This window comes from Pinus tabuliformis, chromosome 4_2, assembly GCF_031772625.1.
Source record: "Pinus tabuliformis cultivar Carrire ecotype Pingquan chromosome 4_2, CPIR1, whole genome shotgun sequence".
In the NCBI taxonomy this organism is placed as follows: domain Eukaryota; kingdom Viridiplantae; phylum Streptophyta; class Pinopsida; order Pinales; family Pinaceae; genus Pinus; species Pinus tabuliformis.
This window is the reverse complement of record NC_142304.1, coordinates 610,435,646-610,458,768: the sequence shown is the minus strand read 5'-3', so window position 1 is coordinate 610,458,768 and position 23,123 is coordinate 610,435,646.

Here is a 23,123-nt window from a genome sequence, read left to right as displayed (position 1 = left end):
TCTCATTGGGTAGGAATCAGGGTTTTTGATTAGCTAGTTGGTGGCCAACCATGGGTTGACACATTGCCCAGCCGAAGGACACCACGTGTCAACCTGGGGGCCACCAAAATTATCGGTCAAGTCTGAGTAGAGGTAGCAGGGATTGAACCCGCGACCAAAAATAACTGAGCAAAGCCTTATACCAATACACCATACACAATAATTCTTAGCATGTAATGTCTATGACATATATTTGAATTTCAATGGCCCGCTATTCCAGGGGAGAGGCCAACCCACGGGAGTCGGCCCTTGGACACGCCACATGCATGCAACTACCAACAAAGGGGAAGAAGGGGTTCGACCAGCTGCGGGTGGGCCGTTGGCCTTAGCCTCGAGCATGTGGCCCCCATATGGCCAAATTTTTTTGAATATAAGGTGTTAGATGACACTTAACGTGTCCAACAAATTCGCCTGAAATTCAGTGAAATTGTCGCCCTGTTAGCAATTTTTGGGGCAAATTTGTAGTATGGTGCCGAATTTTGGGGAATTTGCAGTGCAATTAGGAGAAGATTGGGAAAGGCCATAAAATCTTCATTTTTTAACCAAATCAGGAGCAAAAAGAAGCTGCACAGGAATTTTTGGGATTTCTGGACCCATTGGAACTAGTTTTAGAGCTTTCTGAGCATTGTAAACTGATATATTCACACTTTTGAGAACAATAAAGAGGGACAAACCATTGGAAGCTAGACCAAGGAGATGTAGCCTAGGAGGGGTGAACTCCTTCATCATGTGTTTTTGTGATACTGTTTATAGTGATGTTTATCTCTGTTATATGTTGTTGTTCAGTCATTTATTTATGTTAAGTTGACATAAAAATTACATAAAAGCACTCAAAAACCAATGTTTAAACTTGAGAATAATGTCATAAATCCTCAAGATCCTTTAATATATTCTGTAAAGGAATTTTAGCACAATAAATCTAATTTTATCACTTAGATCAAGTTTTGTATCAGAGCTCTTTGTTTTATTTGTGCAAGAAGGATTTAATTGTTTGCAAGTGAATGTCATGCTTACAAGGTTGAAATTGAAGAGAGGAGAAGGGAAGCTAGTTGAAAGTCCTAAAGTTGGGTCAAGGGGAAGGAGTGAAAGGTTGCTATAATATCCACCCCGAGTTCTTCCTCAAGTTTTAGTTGAGATGCGGTGAGCATGTCTCATGAAGGAGAACCTTCAAACATGAAAGATGTTGGGTTGTGTTATATTATCTCCACAACTAGCCCATGTAGTTAACCAAGGGGTTAGAAGGGGGGCAGAGCCCCCCTTTCGTTGCACCGATTATGTAGTGCAGGGGGGTCACAGAGGGTTTGAGGTGTACCCATAACCTCACTTAGGCGTATTTTGGTTTTGGACCCTATGTTAGGTTGGGCAGACCCACCTATGGTTTTGTGCATGATTTTCACACATGTTTTTTTGACGCGATGGTTTTTGGTCCATGGTATTATATACGATGGTTTTCGGTCCATGGTATTGGATGCTTCGGCATGTATAAATATGTATTATAACATTGAAATGAACATAATGAAAAATCAAGCTGGTAGTCCCGGTTTTGGGATCCAAGGGAAAATGTCTGTGTATATGTGTTTTATGTGTTATGCTCTCGCATTGTTTATTTTCTGTGTTTTAGAATTCCTATGCAGGTAATTTTTTATGGGGTTAAAACCTACATTTGGTATCAGAGAATTTTTAGCTTCAAAGGGACGCCTTTGTTGCTGAGGGGTTTCGCTCAAGCCTATGGTAGACCCTGTTCAGTGGGAGATTTGTGAGATCAATTCTGGTGGTGAAAGAAGATGGTGAGCAGTGGAAAGATAGAGATCGAGAAAGTTAATGGTCAAAGTTTTGAGTTGTGTAAACTCAAGATGGAGGATCTGTTGGTGGATAAAGATCAGTGGATCGTAGTAGATCTGGGAAATAAACCAACGGGAGTGTCTGATGAAGAATGGAAGAAGTTGGATTGGAAGGAAAAGAGAACAATACTATTGTGTGTCTCAGATTCAGTATTGTTGAATGTATCAGGGGAAGCTACGGTGAAGGCTTTGTGGGACAAGTTAGGGACTTTGTACCAATCTAAGTTTTTGGTGAATAAATTGTTCCTACGGAAAAAGTTGTATAACCTAAGGATGAAAGATGGAGACTCGGTGACAAAGCATTTGAATACATTTAATAATGTGGTAAGTCAGTTAGCATTTGTTCATATTAAAATTTCAGATGAAGATAAGTGTATTAGTTTGTTGTGTTCTCTACTAGATTCGTGGGATAGTCTAGTTATTGCAATAGGTAGCAATGCAATTACCTTACAGTTTGATGAAATAGTCTTAGCCTTGCTGACGAAGGAGATGAGATGGAAAAATATGGAGAGCCATAATGGTGATGCCTTGTATGTACGAGGACGGTCCCAGAATAGAAACAAAAATAATTCATCGAGTGGGAGATCTAAATCTAGAGGGAGATCTAAATCTCTAGGGAAACCTGTAAAGGTGGTGTGCTGGAAATGCGGAAAGGAAGGGCACTACAAAAGGGACTGTAAATCTAAAGCTCCTGATAAAAGAAAGGGATCTGATGATGCTCCTTTTACAGAGGCGAAAACCACCTCAAATGAAGGTGGGGATGTGTACTTGGCTTCTTCAAGTACACATGTAGATCATGAGGCATGCTTAATTGACTCAGGTGCATCCTTTCATTTCACTCCCCATAGAGAGATGTTTCGCGAGTATGAGAAATACGATGGTGGTGATGTCTTCTTAGGATATGATAGGAAGGCTAGAATCGTTGGTTGCGGAAAGGTAAAGTTGAAGTTGCAAGGTGGAAGGGATAGAACACTTCCGGGTGTTCTACATATTCCTGCATTGGCTAGAAATCTGATTTCTGTAAGCAAGTTGGATGATGCAAGTGTAAAAATAGTGTTCGAGAAGGATACCTGCAAGATGGTTCGGGGAGCACTGGTATTGATGCGAGGAGTTCGGATTGGAACTCTGTAAAAGCTGAAAGGTAGCATTGTTATTATGTGGTTCCTGAAAGTGGAGTAGAAGATCTAGTGGTCTTTGGAGAGAAGACCATGTTGTGGCATCAAAGGCTTGAACATATTAGAGAGAAGGGCTTTTGAATCAAGGAAAATTTTAAGAACCCTCCCTAAATTTACATGTATAATAAATGTGCGAATCTCCATGGTATATAGGAAAAATGGAAGGTGATTTTATCAATAATATGATATGTATATATAATTTTTTGGCGAATCTCTCACTAGGCATGGCGAATATTTTACTCAAGTATAAAATCTTGTGTTTATTGAATAGACAAATGAAATCATTGCATTTCTTTAAAATATCTTTTGAAATCAAAATTACCGAAATTACATATCGATAACCTAGTGTGTGTAGGATAAAATTCACCCGTGCCATTCACAGAAAGCATGAGAAAAACCTAATACTATATATAAAACCAAGAAAAATTCAAATTCATCACTTCTAGGGACCTCGTAACCACCCTGCAGATACACAAGTATGTTCCTGCAATTAGAAAAATTACCCAACTTACAATCTGCTTACTCCAGCATATGTTGGAAAGTTATAGAAGGATGACTAGTGCAATCAATCCATTCCTTTTAGCCCTGGATTTGTTTCAGTTTAAAACAGAAGTATACAAATATACTTGTCCAATTTCTATGCTTAACCATTCACCTTAAGATGTTTTTACAATATAATTTCCTAAGTCTATTTAATATCTTCATTATCATAAAAACCAACCTATATCCATCTTAATTCCACATCTACCACTCTTAGGGGGATGAAATCTATTTATTCCTCTTAGCACTTGGTAGACCCAGAATTAAGATGGATCTAAGATGATAGAATTTCCCCTTTAAATAGTCTATGCTTACATGAATACCATGGTATTACCATGGGTCAATACCATGGGTTATCATAAACCTGGAGGTTAAAAATTACTATTAGTAATTTATAAAAATTAATAAAATTAATAGTTGATTTTTATTTTATTTTTTATTTTAACCAAGATAAAATGTTTAACATACATTAAATTACAACATCCATTTTTACTCTTGATCGGATCAAATATTTTTTCACTCTATGCTAGTTTGCATATCATGATATTTGATACCTCTCGGGGGTTAGTAGATCTAGAGTAAAGATGGATCTATGTTGGTTTAATTCCCCCATTTAAATAGGCTACATTCCACGTAAATACCATGGGTCAATACCATGTGCCATTTTAGTGAATACCATGTGTCAATACCATGTGCCATTTTTATTTTTATTAATACCAATATTAGGGTTAATAATGTTTTTTTGCATGGTATTAATAACAATCTAGTCCATAGTATTTGTCCCATAGTATTTTTCCCATAGGTTTCACCTAAATATAACGCATTTTTTGAGTGTTTGTAAATATAAGGTGACTTATGGAGTAAATATAAAAAAATGTTTTATTTGTTTATCATACCTCTCGTTTATTTATATTTTTATTAATCTACCATACCTCTTTTACAAATATGGTATTTGGCCCATAGGATTCACTTAAATAAAACCTCTTTCTTGAGTCTTCATAAATAGAACGAGGGTTATGGACTAAATATAAAAAGAGGTTTTATTTATTTACCATACCTCCACTTTACTTATATTTTTATTTGTTTACACCCTTGCATGTATATAAGGTGACTTATGGAGTAAATATAAAAAAATGTTTTATTTATTTACCATACCTCTCATTTATTTATATTTTTATTAATTTACCATACCTATTTTATAAATATGGTATTTGGGCCTTTGGCCCATAGGATTCACTTAAATAAAACCTATTCATGAAAATGGGCGAATGGATTCACTTAAATAAAACCTATTCTTGAAAATGGTCGAATGGAAGGTTGTAACTCCTAATTTCAAGGGCTAAATTTACCTTTTTTACCCTCTCCCTTAAAATAAGGGGGGCTATTTGAGGTGATTTGTAAAAATGTACTATGATACAAAATATTCGCCCACTAAAAATTTAAAACCCCTTAATTTCGCCAAAGGGCGAACATTCGCCCCTAAAATTTTCTATGTTTCGAATACTTCATGGTAAAGGTATGGTAGAAGGTATGAGTAATGGCTCTCTATATTTTTATTTCTATGAAAATTGTGTATATGGGAAGCAGAATTGGGTGAGTTTCCCCTCTGGTGGTAAGAGGGCGAAACAGATATTAGAGCTTGTGCACAGTGATGTGTTTGGACCTATGAAGGTTCCATCACTGGGTAAGTCTGTGTACTATGTATCATTTATAGATTACTTCACAAGGAATACATGGATATATTTCTTTAAGAAGAAATCTGAAGTCTTAGATAGGTTTAAAGAATTGAAGGCTCTGGTGGAAAACTAGATAGAGAAGAAGATAAAGGTGCTAAGGAAAGATAACAGTGGAGAGTTTTGCAGTAAGGAATTTGAAGAATTCTGCAAGAAGTGTGGTATATCATTTCAAAAGACTACTCCATATACACATCAAGAAAGTGGAGTTGCATAAAGAATGAATAAGATGTTGATGGAAAGGGCAAGAAGCATGCTCAGTGGTGCCGGGATAGGACAGGAATTCTGGGTAGAGGCAGTGAATACTGCATGTTACCTAGTCAATAGATCACCTTCATCAGCGTTGGAGGATAAGACTCCAAAAGAGGTATGGACTGGTAAGAAACCCTCTATTTCACATCTGAGGGTATTTGATGTGATGCATATGTACATGTTCCAAAGGAGAAGCGAACCAAGTTGGATAGTAAATCTGAAAAGTGCATCTTTATTGGGTATAAGGATGGTTTAAAGGGTTATAAGCTTTGGAACCCAGTAACAAGGAATGTTCTGTACAACCGAGATGTGGTGTTCAGAGAGGTGAGAGATGTTATTAAACATGAAATCCAACAAAAGGAACCTGAGAAGATAGAGTTTGAGCTAAAGGAGGAAGAATCAAACTCTACAACAGAGGAGGAATCAAAAGATGAAGAGCCACAAACTCTGGGTGTGAGAAGATCAGTTCAAGAAAGAAGGCAGCCAAAAAGCTATAGTCCATCTGATTTTTGTTCAAATTTTTCTTTATCTATTACTGATGATGATCCTGGAACTGTGAAGGAAGCAGTAGATTCAGAGGATGGAAAACTCTGGAAAGAGGCCATGGTTGATGAAATGGCATCTTTGCACAAAAATGAGGCTTGGGATCTGGTGGAGTTGTCGACTGGAAGGAAACCCATTGGAAGAAAATGGGTGTTCAAGAAGAAGAAAAATGCAGAAGGAAAGGTGGAGAAATACAAAGCTCGGTTGGTAGCAAAAGGTTATTCCCAGGTGCTGGGAATTGATTTTGGTGATATTGTTTCTCCTGTTGCCAAGGTAACATCTATTAGATTACTTTTATCTATTGCTGTTGCTTTTGATTTTGAGGTAGAAAAGATGAATGTGAAGACAACATTTCTTCATGGGGATCTGGAAGAGGAAATATACATGAAGCAACCTTAAGGCTTTGCGGTGAAGGGTAGGAAAGAACTAGTATGCAAGTTAATGAAGTCCCTGTATGTGTTAAAACAGTCACCAAGGATGTGGTATCAGAAATTTGATATGTTTATACGGGGACTTGGCTTCACCAGAAGCAAAGCAGATCATTATGTGTATTTTAAATTAATTGGCAACCATGTTATTTATCTGGTCTTATATGTGGATGATATGTTGTTGGTTGGAAATGACAAAGAAATTTTCCAGGATTTGAAGACCCAATTGTCCTCCAAATTCGACATGAAAGATCTTGGTGCTGCAAACTATATTTTGGGCATTGAAATTAAAAGAGATCGGGCAAAGAGGAAGCTTTGGTTAAACCAGAGGAAGTATGTCGAGACAATATTGCAGAGGTTTAATATGCAGGATAGTAAACGAGTGAAGGTTCCTATTCCTGTAGGTGTGAGGTTATCTACTGAACAATGTCCCAAGACACAAGAAGAGGAAGAGGACATGTCTCTTCTGTTCCATATGCAAGTGCAGTCGGTAGCCTGATGTATGCAATGGTCTTTACTAGACCAGACATTGCACATGCAGTGGGAGTAATGAACAGGTTTATGTCAAAACTTGGGAAGGAGCACTGGACAACAGTGAAGCGGGTTTTCAGGTATTTGCGTGGCACTAGTGATTATGGTTTGTGCTACCGAGGAAGACCACGATTGGACAGAATGTTGGATATTCATGGCTTTGTTGATGCAGACTGGGATGGAGATCTAGATCAGAGAAGATCTACAAGTGGGTATGTGTTTAACCTATTTGGAGGTGCAGTCAGTTGGATGAGTAAGAAATAATTTGTAGTGGCACTATCAACTACAAAGGTAGAATACATGGCAGCCACTCATGCAAGAAAAGAAGCAGTTTGGTTGCAGAGATTGTGTTCAAGTATGGGGTTAGTACAGGGTGCTATAAGGATAGACTGTGATAGCCAAAGTGTAATTTTCTTGGTAAAGAACCCCGCATATCATTCAAAGACAAAGCACATTGATGTTGAGTATCACTTTGTGAGGGATATGATAAAAGGAAAAAAGGTGTTACTAGTAAAGGTGGACACTTTGAAGAATACTGCAAATGCATTGACAAAATATATGAGCTCTGAGAAGTTCTCTTGGTGTAGAGAGACAATGGGTGTTTCAGGGCTAGAAAAATGACTAAGCTCTCTTGTGGCCCCCTATGGAAAGAAAACAACAAGTGGGAGAATGTTGGGCTGTGTTATATGATTTTCATGACTAGCCCATGTAGTTAATCAGGGGGTTAGAGGGGGAGTGGAGCCCCCCCTTTGTTGCACCAATTGTGTAGCAGAGGGGGTCATAGGGTGTTTGAGGCATACCCGTAACCCCACTTTATGGGGTCCGGGGTTTTGTGGACCCACCTATGGTTTTGTGCATGATTTTCGCACATGTTTTTTTTATGCGATGGTTTTCAATCCATGGTATTAGATGCAATGGTTTTCGGTCCATGGTATTGGATTCTTCGACATGTATAAATATGTATTATAACATTGAAAGGAACATAATGAAAAATCGAGCTGGTAGTCCCGGTTTTGGGATCTAGGGGAAATCTCCGTGTATATGTGTTTTATGTGTTATGCTCTCGCATTGTTTATTTTTTGTGTTTTAGAATTCGTATGCAGGTAATTTCTGTATGGGGTTAAAACCTACAAAAGAGGATGAGAAACTCTTCAGGAACGCTTTATTTGATATGATAGATATTGTGAAGGTCCTATATGATGAGAGGAATACCATGCTACAGGGTGAAAGCTCCAAACCTCCCAAAGGAGAAGGTTCTTCAGGAGGAGGAGGTAATGGAATGGAGGTAATTCTCCACCATCTCCACCATCTTCTTCATCTTCTTCTTCATAGTCATCTTCACCCTCTTCCACTAGCACAACCTTACTCATACTCATCAACATACCTCAAAAGGAATTGGTAAATCACCCTTGTTAAAACTTGATGTTAAATTTTAACTGCCCATGTATAATGGTGAAGTGAATGTAGATAATCTTGACAATTGGGTTCGTCAATTGGAGGTCTATTGTAGAATTCAAAAACTTCAAGAGGATGACATAAAGATTCAATTAGATTCCTTAAGGTTGGAAGGTGCAACACTAGTATGGTGGGAATCAAAGACACAAGAAGAGATTAAAAAACACGATAAGATCTCAATTTCTTGGTTTTATTTCATTGTTGCAATTAAAAGACAATTCTACCCTCTAGCATATACGCAGAAAGCCATCATGAATTGACAGAGTTTTAGACAACTTAAAGGTGAAAATGTGAAAGATTACACCTATTAGGGGACTTTTGAGGTATAAAATTGGCCTCCTAAGGAAATTATAAAATAATAGTGGAAACAATAAAATAAGATTAGATCACATCATCAAATTTTAGAGAGAAAAAAGAAAAACTATTTTTTCAACTCGTCTTTTCAACTTATCTCCCTATGGGTTTACTCAAAATTTGAGTAGAAAAACTCGTTGAATGCAAAATTTGATTCCCCATCCAAGGATTACCATATTTCATACTTTCGATGGACCCTACTACATGAAAAAATGAGAAATACATGAAAAATGTGATTGCAATCGTGTTTTTTCATGTATTTCTCATTTTTCGTGTAGCGGGGTCTATCAAAAGTATGTAAAATGGGTACTCCTTGGATGAGGAATCAAATTTTGCATCCAACAAGTACTCCCGCTCGAAATTTGAGTAAAAAATTAGGGAAATAAGTTGAAAATGCGAGTTGAAAAATCGAATTTGAGTAAAACACTGGGGAGATAAGTTGAAAATACAAGTTGAAAAAGTAGTTTTATTATTTTATTAGCTTTTAATCTTTTTATTTTTTTTTTTCCAAAAAAGGGGAATCATACCCCATGGTTGACATCATCATCTTGAATCCTATTAGTTCTTATAAATTTTATTTTGGTTGTACATTTTCTTAGGATGCCCATTTTAGACCAAAAAATTCCCCTAATGCAAGAATTCAGAAAAAGGTATCTAATGGTAGGTGTAGATTTGCAATCACAAGACCATTGCTCAAGTACATAAGGGGTTTACACAACTATCTTAGGCATACTATCTTTATGTTCAATCCCAATAATCTAGATGAGGTGTGTGTGCAAGCCACTCATCTTGAGGCAAGAGGGAAAAATACTCCAGAAGAGGATAGTAAAATGCCATTCAAGCGTAAAGAAAAAGAAAAGGGTTTCAAAGGAAATAAAAATGCCTCCACTAAAAAGGAAGGAGAGAAAACAATATGTAAACATTGTTCCAAGGAGGGTCACGATGAAGCTCATTGTTAGAAGCTTCATCCTAAGATGAAACCTAATAAATTCAACAATAAAAGAAAAGAAAAGACAACTACAATCATTCAAGAGGATTTGGGATCTGATTTAGGTGATGAAACTAAAATTAATGTCATGGGTATAAAAGGAAAATAATCCATTGCTATCACTAGTATATCAATTTTTCTAACTAGCACTCCAAATGAAGAAACAAGGATTGAATTATTTCATGTGAGGGTAATCCCAAAACATACAAAAATCGACACACTATTTGATAGTGGGTCTCAAGTCAACTTGATATCTAAAAACTTAGTTAAAAAATAAATCTTGAAACCATCTTACATCCCAAGTCATATCCATTGGGTTGGATATGCAAGGACACAAACTTACAGGTTACAAGAAAATGTATTCTTTGATTTGCAATCACATCAAACTTCATTGACAAAGTTGAATTAGATGTTGTACCGCTTGATATTTTAGGAATTGTTTTGGGTAGTCCTTACCTCTATGGTAGAAAATAAATCTTTTATCGTCATGAAAACAAGTACCACTTGTTCAAACATGGTGTGGATTATATTGTTAAAGCTCATCGAAAGAAACTAAATATTTCATTAGTTAATGGAGGGAAAATGAAAAGACTAGTGAATTCAAGCAAGAATTTAGTGCTTCTTATTATCAAACCCAACATCGATGTTGATTATGTAGAATTTGATGATTGTAATTCAAAATTGCAAATTGATTTGGTTGATGTAGTTAACCATGGAGATGAGGTGTTTCAAAAAGCAAAGGGATTTCCTCCCAAGAGGAGAATCTAACATCAAATATCATTGCAGCAAAAGTGTCTTCTTCCTAGCATTGACATGCATTGTATGTCAAGAAGGGAAAGTGTAGAAATAAAAAAGAAAATCCAAGGGTTGTTGAACAAAAGGATCATCCAACCATCTCCTACGCCATGTGGCGCATATATTGTTTTGGTGCCCAAGAAGAATGGGGAGAATTTCATTAAATGGGACTCAAGAAGTGGCTATCATCAAAGTAGTGTTGTTGAAGGAGATATATGGAAGACAACATTCAAAACCAAGCAAGGTTTGTTTGAATGGATTGTTATGTTTTTTGGTCTTTTCCATGCTCCTACTACTTTCATGCATGTGATGAATGATGTATTGAAGCCATTTCTAGACATGATAGTCTACTTGGATGACATTTTCATTTTCAGAAAATTTCATTATGAACATGTCATGTATGAGAAAAAAGTACTTCATGTTTTAAGTCAAGAAAATTTGTTATTGAAGATGTTAAAGTATGAGTTGTGTAAAACTTATTTGATTTACTTGGGCCATAATATTGGAGAAGGTGAGATGGAGTTAGACCTCTCCGAGATTGATGCCATTATGGATTCATCAATGCTCAAGAAAGTCATCTAGAGAAGAGGTTTTTTGGGAGCAGCCCAATATTGGAGGAAAAATTTTGTTAAATTTTCTTCTATTGTAGCTCATTTTCATTCTTTGGCAGTTGTGAAGAAGTTCTTTTAGTGGGAATGCAAACAACGAAAGGCATTTAATGCTTTAAGAGAAAATATCAGTTCAACCTTTATACTTCCTCTTCTATACTTGAAAAATTCATTTGAATTTGAGGTTGATGTATGTGACTATGCCATGAGCATAGTCCTTATGCAACATGGTAAGCCCATTTCATTTCATTCTGAAATTTTCAATAGTGCAGTGATTAAGTTGTAGCGAGAAAGTCACTTTCATTGGATGGTTTTTCTTCTACTATTCCTCTTGGTCAAAAGGAGTAAGAAAGGTATAAGTGACAAGTTTGTTGATATCCTTACTAGGCCTATTGTTTGTATAACTACCTTCCTTAAGCATCATTTTGTTTTAAATGAAAGTTATGATCAGCAAAAATGCATACTTTCAAGATGTACATTCAAGCTTTAGTCGAAGGAATCAAGTACAGGAATTTGTTTACCATTTGCATCATAATGTGTTGTGTCATCTTCGTAAGAAGGATATTGTTATTGATGGTAACATGGACAAAGCCAAGGATTTCATTGAAGGACTCCAAATGGTACATCAAACAGTGCAAGATTGGGTTGAAAAGAGCAAAGGCAAGTACAAAGCAAGCCACGATAAGCATTGTGTAGATCACAAGTTCCAAGTCGGTGATCAACGGATCGAGATTGGAAAGGTGAGCGAATTGTAACCTCACCTATTAGACAACTAAAAGTGATCTTTTGGGGTCCAAAAGGCTTTCGGTGGGGAGGAATGATCAGGGGCTCAAAAAAATCTCAAAATTCAAAGTTGTCATGTCAGTGTGGAACCTAGACGACTGTGTAGTGCTCATCATCCTCAATTTTATGCAACTCGTTTTGCATGAAATAGACACCGTATGCTCTCAGAATCATGTTCTGTTCACTTTCCTAAATAAGCGAATTTTTGTAAAAATTTGATAGTCAAGTCAGCAGTCTGTACTTTTGATGTTGCACTGATTGGGAAGGTGTATGTGGCAGGTTGAATTGTCAACATTCTTTGGCGAATCATATTGTGCTAAGTGGCACATTCTCATTGGGTAGGAATCAACGATTTTTATTAGCTGGTTGGTGGCCAACCACGAGCTGACACGTGGCCCAACCGAAGGTCTCCATGTGGCAGCCCGGGGGCCACCAAAATGATGGTTCATGTCGTGGCGGAAAAAGTCATTTGGGCGGACACACCTGACCTCCCTAGGAGTCTAAACTCTCTAGCGACAAACAAGACAAAATGGAGTGATCTTTCTCTAAATACACCTTTTAAAACATGAAAACTACAAGTGTTTAGGCTTACCTTATTCCAAAACGCGGTTGTTGTAGTTCGTCCTTGCCGATCCGGATGAGCTCCTCCTTCAAGTCAATTCCTGCAACCACAAACAATCAAACAATTACCAAGCACTTGCATTTCATATAATAAAACATATATTCAACATGCAGACCAAGGAACACATGAAATAACTCATTAACACAAGCTATTGAGAAAAATAAACCAGTTTGTATTAATAACGAAACAAAGAAACTCTTACAACCTGGCCTTGGTGTTGTGCAAGTTCCTCCCAGGGTCCATCAAGGGTTTTCCTCTACTTTGACAAAGCTCACCCACTTCCAAGTAGAATCAAGCAAAGACAATCTCTCCTCACAAGGTTCTAAATGGGAGTCCTAATTCCTGCAGCATTTACCCAAAGAAAATGTATAGCTCCAACCTCTCCTCCCTCTGGCTCAATGTCTTTATTTATAGTGTTGTAAAGAGGTTATTCAGGTCCACCATCAATGGGATAATCCCCCTCTTTGGGTGGGATAGCTCCCTTATTGATGGGATAAGTTCCCCCTTAATAGAGATACATGAACCAACTGGAGGCGCATCCAAATCATCAAACCGACCTCTAGAAAGTTCTAGAAGTAACCACAAGTAACTTTTTTAAGATGAAACTCGCGCATTTTGCCTTTTACAGAAGGACGCACCTGTCCCTTAACATACAGAGCGTCCATGGACGCAGCTTTTGTGAACATGGTCAGCGTCCCCGCAGGTAAGGCTAGAGAGAACCTGCGACCCCAGAGATAAACATATTTTTGACAAGACTTTCTCTCTTCTTTGAGTTTGAGATGGATAACAGAGGCATAAGACTTGCCTAAGAGGGTAGCATGACTGTTGATTTGAGCCATACTAACTGTAAGTAGTCAAGGTGACATTTTTTAGTGTAACAGATTGCCCCCTAAAGTGCGAAGCCTGGAATAGATTTAGGGTTTTGTAATTCTAGGAAGGGTGAAGCGCTTTATCATTTCAAGGATTGTCTTGTGGATGGCCTGGTTGGAACCTGCAATTTTCAACACAAAATACATGGATAAGATTATATCATCACTGAGGTAGGCATTCCCATACTCAGATTCAAAACTTTAACTAATGGACTAACTATTCTGATACAGGAATGATCTTGCAGTACATCATTTTTTATAGACTTTTGTAGACACAGTATGGACGCAGCCATCTGTTTATGATTAGTCTACATAGATAATGAATACAAAACTCCTCGCAGCCTGGATGGTAGAAACTAGATCCAGGGTCTTCACTTCTACTTCCCGAATTGGTACGATTCTAGCCATGTGATTAAATGATTCAATGTCGAACATGTTAGAAACCACTTGATTACCAGTCGATGATGTAAACTGTTAACAAGCGTGAGAGAAACCACCAGTAATGTCAATGGTTCTCAAAGTACCAAGCACAACCCGTGAAATGTGAATAGATGTTTTGATGTCGAACACTTCACGGAATCCTTTGATCGAAAGTCAATGATGTAAACTGACGTCAAAGGCGAGAAACCTGCCATTGATGCATGCAGACTTCAAGGTACTGTCGATTCCTAAGTCATCTTTCTAGATAATGTGTCGATGTCGATAGAAAGCGACCCGTTGCAGGCAAGCCCGCAACACGAAATCATTGTTCAAGTTGAAGAAATGTTGCTGTAAGGACTGACTCAGGGATGGTCAAATGGATGACAAGTATTTTGCAGATGAAAGTTTTTGCTTGCAGACCTCTTGAACACATAACGACACGACAGATGGCTTGGTGACGAATAACTCAAAGTTAAACCCCGGAACCCGGTTAAAGACTTTCAAAGTGGTTTGGTCAACTGTGAGGTAAAAGATTTCCCAACCCAGGTGAATGAAAAGTGTCGTGTTCAAGAGTGGTAATAAAGTTTCTTTTGAGACAAAAGGTGACAAACAGGTTCATTCTTCTCTCTTTTCCCCCACCATTTCTGGCAAGTACCTCTTTATTTTTAACAAGCTTGAGGAGGATAACATATGCTTGATTATAAGCTCATCCTTCGGACGAGTCCAACCTAGTTTAAATTCGAACCCTAGGAAGGAGTGGTTCGTTCCTGTTTGTAATTGAACAGGTCCTTTACTGTAAAAGTTTAACGAGCCCAGTATAGGAAAAACTCGGCGTTTTTCAATTTTAGAGAGTCTGAAAAAACAAAAGAAGACTCCACGTTGAACTTTTTCGTATATTTGTGTCCCTCAAGCCCGAAAAAGTATAAAATAATACCTGGGGGAACCGCTTGATCTTGCGACCAAGGAGTACTTTCATAATAGTGTCGTCGACCTGAAAAGTAAAAAGCGATCAAGGACACGTCGTTTTATTTCCTTATCGAGTTTGAAACGACAAAAACCCGGCAATCTTTTCCTGATTTTACGGTCAGAAAAGAGCTAAAAGGGGACCGTCTTTTAATTCCGTTTTAACGAGTGTAAAAGAAACGCTCGGCGATCTTTTCATGTTTTAGGAGTCAGAAAAGGGCTTAAAAGATGACTCTGATATTTTGTTTGTGAAAAAATTACAATTTCCCTCGAAATCCCTTTGTCCTGCACAAAAGCGACACATTACTCATACCTGTTTAAAATAGGCAAAAATACATTCAAAAACATCTTTTCATGGTAAAAAATGAACTAATTCATCCAAAAAACCTATAAAAAGACCTTTTACCATGTCATTTTTACCGTTTGACTTTGGAGGTTGAAAAAGGAGCTTTTGACAAGAAACTTCCCGTGGTCGCTGCGGAAAATCTGACCGTCGGAATCGAACGCCGTCTCATCCAGGTATTTTACACATCCTACTCTGCATTTCTATCCGTTTAGAATTAATTTTTAGGTCTTAGTTTCATTTTTTGGGGGGGTTTTGGTTTTGGAATGCGCCTCTCGGCGGACGCAGGTGCCCTTCGGGTGACCTGCGTCCCCCGACTTTTTCTCATACGGGAAAACGGTCGGAAGACGCAGCCCGCCTTCAGGCCAGCTGCGTCCGGGCGCCCTGTGCTACAAAGCCGGGGTGCGTCTTCCGAGAAGTGCGCATTTCAAAACCCCAACTCTCTCAAAAAACCACCAAAAATTCCCAAATCAATTTCTAATTGCTATTTTTGATATGCAGGGCATTAATCATGTTAGACTGGAGAGAAAGAGAGCATGTAGAGGAAGATGAAGCTGCAATAAATCACCAACCTTCTCTGGATGCCCTAAGAGCATGCGGATTATACAAATATTGGACCATACCGGGCATGAGGGGCCAGGTAAGATTCTTGGAATGGCTGGTTGAGCGATGGAACGTTCAAGAACAATGCTTTTACATAGGAGGGCACCAGCTCGAGATAGAGCCCTCGGATGTATACTTTCTCACTGGCTTGCCGAACAGAGGTGAGCAACTCAGTCTTGCGGGGACTAGGCCGGGTGGCCAATCCCTTGATAGTCTCCGCGAGGATTGGTGCACACGTGGGGCTCACCATTCAAAAGGCATAGAGATAAAACACATCACTCTACCGGAACTCAAAGTCATAGCGTTCACGGTTACCAGAATTTGCGGCGCGGCCGCTTTACACATTGCTTCCGGATCCCAAATGCGGATGGCAATTGACTGTTACCAAGGCACCATTTTCAACTGGTGTGAAGCTGTGTCGGCTCATATGAAGAGCCAACTGACCAAGGCAAAGAACGGACGACTAAAGACTTTTGGATATGGGCCTATAGTCGTGAGCTTTGCCTTGGAGAGAGTTCCAATGCTGATCCCTCAGCAACTCACTGTTGATATCTTGGGTCCTCGGCAGCCAAAGCTGATACGATGGGTTGCGGTGATGGCCCGGCATCCTGACGAGGGTGCGACAGTGGTTCGATTCTCAGATAGTTACTTTCACTGGTTAGAGGACCAGGTTTTTTCGATACAGGACTTTCCGTATGCCGGAATGGATTTCAGAGGTGATCCGGACATGGTTCTTCCACAGGGAGAACAATGGGACGACAGAGGTACTTTTATTTTCACAAGTTTTCTAATTATGTATTTTTTTATTTTTCATATATATCGTCTCAAAACTAACAGTAAAATTTTCAAAATGCAGATGTTGGTCCACAGCGTCCAGCCAACCTCCGGCCTTTTGATAGACTACATCCAGCTGCACCGGTACCGGTCCCACAGGACGCGACAGCAGAAGTACTAGCTGAGTTGGAGCATGATCTAGAGCGTCTCACGGCAGATATACCTGAGACTACTATGGACGACATTCCTATCAGGCTTCAGCGCTTCGTAGTCGCGGTCCCTGGACCGTTTAGGAGATTTTTGCGTAAGGTAGCCCGCGCAGTGGTGTCATACAGAGAGCACCACCAGTGATTGACTAGTCACTTTTGTAGTCACATGTGACATTTTGACTTTTTGTACTATCATTTTGCCGATCATAAGGTGTTTTAAACCTATGATCGAAGACGATGTATATATTTTTTGACACACTTCTATCTATATATATCACTATTACCGGCTTATCTTGTTTAACATATGTGATGAAATGTTTTTAAATTTACTTGCATGATTATCGTAAATGTCTGTCCAACATTCGAGAAGCAATTGCATCTGCTAATGTATTCAAAGACCTTGGAATATGTTGATATTCAATGTAATCAAATTCACGTTCCAAGAGACGCACTCTCAAAAACAACCTTAATAACACAGGATTCCTAATGGCATAAACTCTATTAAGCTGTAATACAACAAGTTCAGAATCTAACCTCACTATCAAACGTCGAATTCCAAATGAAATAGATTCGGATAATAATTCAATCACTGCACTGTATTCTGCAATGTTGTTCGTTGTTTGACCGAGGCTTACCCCATGCATAGAAACTAACTCGTCAGAGGGCGAATAGATAACCCAAGCTGCGGAAGAGATGTTCCGTGTACTACGACAAGCACCATCAGCAAATCCAATGTATGTTTGGAGAGGCGTCGACATCTGCAATATCAAGAGTAAAACCAAGATAAGCCAGAATAACGACGAAAAACCACACTCTCTAAGCTAAGCACACTGACTAAACTAACACACTTGCTAGCTAGAAAGAAAATCTAACCTATCTAAAAATTTCTCCATTCCCATCATTTAAGCATAATACCTCTTTAGGTAAAGTCCATTTCTGGGTTTACCCAAAGAGTCCCCATCAAAGTCAACTAGCTCATAAGCCCCTTTTGCTAGCTTTCGCTTTACAATGTAGGGCCCATGCCACATGGGAACGAATTTTCCGGCACCTAGCTTATCGTTAGCTTGATCATATAATAGTACTAGGTCTCCTTCCGAAAAACTTCGAGGGGTTACATTTCTATCATACTGAGCTTTCATTCGTTTCGCGTGAGTCTCGATTGCCAATGTAGCGTCACGTCGAGTCTCATCTAATTTAGCCAAGTACAATAAACGTTTCTCCTCTTCGGAAGTAGCTGGAAGTAATTCGACAGCCATTTGAAGTGATGGGATTTCGCATTCAATGGGTAACACAGCTTCTAAGCCATAAACTAGCTGGAAAGGAGTGAACCCTGTTGAATTTTTCACTGAGGTTCGGTATGCCCATAGCGCTGAAAATAACATGTTGTGCCAATTCGACCGATGAACACCAATGGTTCGTCGGATCATGATAACTAGAACTTTGTTGATAGACTCAACCAAACCGTTGGCTTGCGGATAATAAGGAGTAGAGCTATCGTGGCGCAAACCAAGCTGGCTTGTAAGCTCAGTCATCATGACATTTCGAAAATGGCTCCCATGGTCAGTAATGATTGCTTGTGGGACACCAAACCTAGTTATGATATGATTGAATACGAAAACTGCAGCTGTTTTGCCGCTTGCGTCGAATGTAGGCATCGCCTCGGCCCACTTAGTAAAATAATCAACCGCAAGGATGATATACGCATGCCCCCCGGCCGAGTGAGGGTTACAAGTAATAAAGTCGATACCCCATTTGGCGAATGGACCAACGGCAATTATAGGGTGGAGAGGAGCAGGTGGAGCGCGCATCTTGCGATCAAACACTTGACAGTTGTGGCACTTCCTGACTGCAATGATACAATCTTTAAACATAGACGGCCAGAAATAACCAGCGCGCAACACCTTCTGAGCTGTGGCATACCCAGACATATGACCGCCACATGCTCCAGAGTGACAATCATTCAAAACCCTCTCAGCCTCTTCGTGAGTTAAACAACGTCGAAAAACTAAGTCTGCGATAAAGTGTATCTCCAATAATTTTGTATGGCTGGGATTGAAACCGAATTTTTCGACGTTCCGCTTTGGAAGCTTCAGGCCGAAAGGTTTGGGTTTGGAGATAAATGATTATATCCCCATACCACGGATCTATAGTACTGATAAGAAACAAAGATTCGTCCGCAATGGACTCCTCTGCCACAGTCTCTGTGTCAGCACTCGGGAAATCACACATCAATTCCGCAAAAACTAAGGATTTCTTAGACTTGGACTTCTCGAACTCCAAGTCGAACTCTTGCAGGATAACAATCCATTTAGAGTACTTGCCCCCTAGCAGTTGTTTTGTCAAAATATAAATCATAGGGTTGCAATCCGAAATAACTGTAGTTTTGCGGAGAAGAATGTAGTGACGGAAACGCTGGACAGCTTGAACGGCTGCCAGGGCCAATTTCTCCACATGCGAATATTTTAGCTCAGTTGGATTCAAGGTCCTACTAAGATAATATATCACATGCTCCGCTCCGAATTCATCTTCTTGAACTAACACCATTCCAATGGTGGAATGCGAAGCTGCGAGGTATAAGAAGTAGTCTTGGTTGTAGTTGGGAGGATGCAATAACGGTGCATGGGTCAACGCGTGTTTAAGTGCATCAAAAGATTGTTGGGCAATCTCGTCCCAAAAGAATTGTGCGTTCTGTTTCAACAACCGTGTAAAACCTTTAGTGACCTCGGCGTAGTTTGGGATGAATCGGCGTAAAAAGTTCGCTTTCCCTTGCAAACTTTGGAGTTGGCGCAAACTCGAAGGAGGAGGCAATTTGATGATAGCCTCGACTTTCGAGGGATCGACGCGAATGCCGGCTTTTGAAACAACAAATCCCAGCAATCGACCTGTTTCTATACAGAAAACACACTTGTGGGGATTCAACCGAATTCGATAATGCCTACACCTCATAAAGATTGCTCGTAGGTGGACAAGGTGATCAGCTCGATGTAAAGAATGAGCAGGCAAATCATCGAGATAGGGTTGCACAATGTGCTTGATATCATGAAATGCATAAGACATCGCCCGTTGAAAAGTGGCCCCGGCATTCTTAAGCCCAAAAGGTAACTTGCAATAAGCAAATGTCCCCCATGGACAAATGAATGCCGTTTTTGGTTGGTCGGCAGGTAGAATATTGATTTGATTATAGCCCGAAAAACCATCCATGAAGGAAAACATTTCACTTCCGGCACAATCATCAATAATTTGATCGATATAAGGCGTAGGATAGTTGTCTTTTGGACAAGCTCGATTTATATCCCTATAGTCGATACAGATTCTTATTGTTCCTTGTTTCTTGTTGACCGGAACAATATTCGATACCCAATCCGTTAACGGGATCGGATAAATGAAACCTGCTTTCAACAGCTTTTCGACTTCTGCTTTAATCGCAGCCGCTTTTCGAGGGTGAATTTGACGCAACCGTTGCCGGATGGGTTTAGCATCCGGGTAGGTTTTTATTTCATGAATAACAATGGCAGGATCAATTCCCGGCATTTCCTCGTAAGACCAGGCAAACACGTCGCGGAATTCTTGGAATAGGGCCTTGTAAGTTTGGATTTCTTCTTCAGTACATGCGGCACCTATATGAATGTTTTCCTCGATTCCGGGCTTCACTGAAATATCAATGGGAATAGTACGAGAAATATTCCCTAAATTCAGCTCTGAATCAGAATGTTTCGTTGGATCCTGAGCGTCTTTGACATATTCAGCGGTAAAGATAGATGAAAAATCATTTTCAAATGCATCATCCTTAGGTAAAAACGAAGATCTGTGATGGAGATCTTCCCATGGTAGATCGTCTACACTTAGGATTTCGCGAAGTTGTTCGTCAGATGACACGACTTCGGGAAACGTTATCCGTTCTAAGGGTGAGGTGAAAAGTGACTCTTCACTGACCACATTCATTTGGTCGACTTCGGTTGAATGAAAGTCAGTAAAAGACATGAGAGCTTCATAAGCAATTTCATATGGACTCAAAGGCATAACATCACCGAGTGAGTCTATCTCAGAGTCAGATGGGACGAACCAAGGATCATCATAAATAATGTTTTCTGATGTAATCATATGAATGGTTGCAAATGAAGGATCTGCGCTGAGTGGAGGGAGAGGAAAAGTTCCCAGTAAACCGGAATCCTTAACTAAACCTACACCAACGTCCCTATAAGGGATTGTCGTTTTACCAACATGCTGGATACTCTCTGAAGAGGTTGGGTCGGATGAAAAGTATGTCAGCTGATCAATAGTCACGATCTTACCGTTATGTGGAAACTTAATTACTCTGAAGACCGATGAAACGACCGCTGTCATAGCATATGACCAACTTCGACCCAAAAGAAGGTTGTAGTCTAGAGGGGCATCAACCACTTCCACATCCAGACTAACGGTTTTACCTTCAACCCCTATAGGCAATTCTTGTAGAATACCAAACGGACGGAACCCACGGCCATCAAAGGCCTTAAGGATGGTGGGGGATTGGTTCAACGAAGGAGAACCAAGCGATCTCCAACATTGAATCGACATAATACACGTAGAAGCTCCCTCATCAATCACAGTCCGATGAATAGGCCTGTTTTTGACTATCACTGGAATTTGGAAAGCCATTTGATGGGGGAGACGTGGTGTACTATTTTCTAGATCAAAGATCATTAGGTTCGGGTCCTGAACATCGACAGCTCCGATAGCCGACAAAAGCAATTTCCGTTGTGCTGGACATGATTGCAGCACTTCGAGTGCCGACATTGCTGAAGGTGAAACAGCTAAGTCTTCAACAATGTTGTAATTCTGGGCTGCTCTCGCATGTGGATTGAAAGCAGACCTTCGAAGTACACCCTTGGCGGGCGGCTTAATCACTAAGTCTGGGTTAGGTTTTTCGATCTGTAGTGGATCGGAACCAGGAGCTGAGGTTGATGGGTTAGAGTGAGAAGATTCTGCTTCCTTGCCATCAACAGGAGCCTTACTACCATAATCTTGCGATCGAGTCGCAATCCTCACATGAGACATCATCAAAATGGGTTCTTCACTGGCATTCGAAGAAGAACCTATCATCTTATTCTCCTGCTCCGGAAATGGATTCTTTAACACAGCAGGAGTGGGAGAACCTTTGACTATTTTTACAACCTCGGCCCGATGAGGGCAATCTCTCGTAAAATGATCCTCTTCACAAATAAGACAAGGATATCGAGGTTTGCGTTTTTCGTCATTGGTTTCCGACTTTTCAGTTTTCTCCTTTGGAGCCTTGTCTGCTTTAGCCTTCTTCTTTCCTTTCTTCTTTCCACCGTTTTTTGATTTGGCCGTAGATGACTCTACAGCGTGAATGTCGGCGGTAAGTTCAGGAGGAGAAGACTCTCCTGTCGGAGAATCAGGCAAAGTGATAATTGGAGTATTGGAGGCCTTGGAAGACTTCTTCTTACTCTTCGTAGTCACGATACCAATCATACCATCAGCGGCATGAGATCCCGAAGGAGCAGCAGCGATTTGATTCGACTTTGGAAGATCCGGAATCTTCTCGTGTAACGTACCCGACTGAGTGTAAACTAAGTCAAGGTATTGTGCCTGAGCAATGACTTGCTCCTCAGTAACTACTCCGGCCTTAGCTACATCTTCAGTAATCTTCGGTAATAATGATTTGACAAACCATTCAGCTAAGATTTGGTCCGGGATAAAAACTTTCACTAATCTCCTTCGACGTCTCCACTCATGAATGTGATCAGAAATATACGTGGACGTCGATTGTTTTAGTGAAGTTAATAACTCCGTGTCGTTATCGTATCTGATCGGCAACTGAAAGTGAGTTAAGAACGAGGTAGCTAACTGGCTAAAGTTGTAAAAAGAGGCCCGTGGTAACTCAATGTACCACTTGGCCGCGAGACCAATGAGTGTACGCTGGAAAAGACGTAAGCGGATGGAATCATTCGAAGCACACCAGAGGTGGTAAGTCATCACATGATTGGACGGATCCTCTCCAGACTTACCTTCGAACTTGGGTATATCACTGGGCAACTTATTTGGCATTGGCGGCCAGAACTGAAGATATTGAATTGGATCGTTCGTTAGGCGCGTCAAGTCGGGTAAATCTAAAGTTGCAATAAACGGTAACTGCCGGTTAGGATCTCTAAAACTCTGGGTCACAATACCAGCCCCAGGAGGAGGATATCCAGGATAACTAGGAACAGGAGTCGCATTTGGGATATTATATCCTCCTGGAAAACCAGGATTAAC